The 2,282-nt window shown below is 47.9% G+C and overlaps 1 pseudogene; it reads left to right on the top strand.

The window, feature by feature from the left end:
* Nucleotides 1–812: 812 nt before the first annotated feature.
* Nucleotides 813–2,027, top strand: LOC123407321 (annotated as a pseudogene).
* The last annotated feature ends 255 nt before the right edge of the window (nucleotides 2,028–2,282 follow it).

The raw sequence follows: 2,282 nt of genomic DNA, 5'->3' as shown, positions 1-2,282 counted from the left end.
GAGAAATTGTGTCACGAAGAAGGTGAAGTGGGCGTCATCTAGTAATACTAAAGGAGAGGGTTCGAGTGAGAAATGTCTAGCTACGAAGGAAACCGAGCAAGAAGAGGAGGCTTTGATAGAAAAGAGGAAGACTGCGTCATGTGGTGGAGTTCTTCTGTTGGAGATGACATGTCACATATTCTGAATAACATTTATTCTTCACATATGGTCTGGATTTTGAGTACTCTAAAAGGTCGAGTTTTCATGGGTGTCCGTTTAATGTTCAAACACGTTCGTACGTATGAAAAAGAAACGAACTTCGACCTTGAAGACAATCTTAATCATTTGTTCGATCCATTTATATTCGTTGTTTTCCTTCGTAAAAAGAAAAAGGGAAACATTGTCGAAAGAGAAAAACTGGCGGATCGATAAGCCTTTCCTTGGAAAAGAAAAACGAACAAAGGCATTGATGAAATGGATCTCAAATCGCGCGCCACGCGAGCGTCTCCTCCGCATGCAGTACTCAAACGAACAAAACCAACACAAGTAATTACGCGTTCATTCCGGTTCTCGAAGAGGCGGACGGCCGGAGTACGTCTGAACACGATGAGGTTTCGCACCAGAGAGAACGCATATAAATTCTGGCGTACGTACCCCTTCCTCAATGCCAATCTCCTCTGATCCTCCCCTCTCCCACTCCTGCCGGCCCTGCTGCTACATCCTCTATTGCTCGGTAAGTGTTCTACTCTTCTTTTCCCGGTGTTCGACCTTTTCGTTATATGTTTCTCACCGATCTATCTACCAACCGTTCCAGGTTAGCTTCTCGATCGGACATGGCGTTTGCCGGCATGTCTCTCGTCACCGCTGACGGCAAGCTGTGCACGTCCACCGTGTCGCCCATCGACTCCCGCGCGGCCAGCGGGTACCACCTGCTCGCGGTCGAAGGCTTCTCGAGAAACAAGACACCGACCGGCCAGTACATCAGATCTCGTACTTTCTTGGTTGGAGGCCGGCGCTGGTATCTCGAGTACTACCCTAATGGCTACAACTCCAAGTACGCCGGGTTTGTATCGGTTTCCTTTGGCCTTGAGGAAAACGAAGATGATGACGCTGACGATGAGCAAACGCAGCCCGTGAAGGCCCGGTGGAGCATCTGTTTTATCGACCAATTTCAGTGGTATCAGTCTGTGTTCATCCATGAAGAGGAAATACAAGACTTCGGTCTCAATCCTGTAGCCTTCGATGGATATTTCATAAGCAGATCTGCGTTGGAAAGATCTTCGCATCTCAAGGATGACAGCCTCATCATCCGTTGCGACGTCATTGTACTTGACCTCAAGGAGGACATCAACGTGGAAGGCGGTGGTAGCAATATGGCTCCTTCGCTCATCCAAGTGCCACCGTCAGACATTTGACGCCATTTCAAGGATCTCCTCCTGAACAAGGAGGGTGCTGACGTGACGTTTGAGGCCGGCGGCAAGATGTTCCCTGCGCACCGGTGCGTGCTTGCCGCGCGATCTGCCGTCTTCAAGGCACAGCTCTCCGGTGACATTATTCAGGGCGCTACCGTGAAGATAGATGGCATTGAAGCGAAAGTGTTTGGTAACATGCTTGATTTCATCTACACCGACACACTGCCCTGGGATTGGATAAACGTGGAAGAGGAGACCGAAGAGGAAAGCGACGCGGAGGAGGAAGCCGAAAAGAAAGTTGACGTGGAGGAGGAAGACGAAGAGCCTGCCTACAGATCGACCAAGTATATAATGTGTCTGCTGCAGTTGCTTGAAGCTGCGGGCAGATATGATCTCCATAGGCTGAAGTCGATTTGCCAAGAGGAATTAACCATGAGCATACATCTGACCACAGTGGTAGACATTACTGTTTTAGCTGAGCAAAGGCGTAACCACTGGTTGAAGGAGCAGTGCTTGGAGTTCATCAAAACTCATACAAGCTTGCACAAAGATTTCACGGCAGCGGAAGTTGAAGCGATGATCAGAACCTGCAACCCCTCCGTTCTCAAGAAGCTCATCCGCAAGTTTGCTGCCTGAACTTCTGAAGAAAACCTATGCAGCCGTGGCTCTTAAACATATTTTCATCGCTTGAGAGTTAATGTATGGTCAATTTGCAGTTTGTACTATCCGATCCTAGATGAAAACTGCCACATTTAGCGAGTCCGTAGTCCAGTAGCTATATGCTACCGTTCTACTCCGTATATTCATCTGATGCAGTAATCAAATATATTAGATCATTGATGGCGGGTGTTGCTGTGTCCGTCTATTTTTCAATGGAATGATAAAAAAATT

This window comes from Hordeum vulgare, chromosome 7H, assembly GCF_904849725.1.
Source record: "Hordeum vulgare subsp. vulgare chromosome 7H, MorexV3_pseudomolecules_assembly, whole genome shotgun sequence".
In the NCBI taxonomy this organism is placed as follows: Eukaryota; Viridiplantae; Streptophyta; class Magnoliopsida; order Poales; family Poaceae; genus Hordeum; species Hordeum vulgare.
This window is presented reverse-complemented; position numbering and strand designations above follow the sequence as displayed.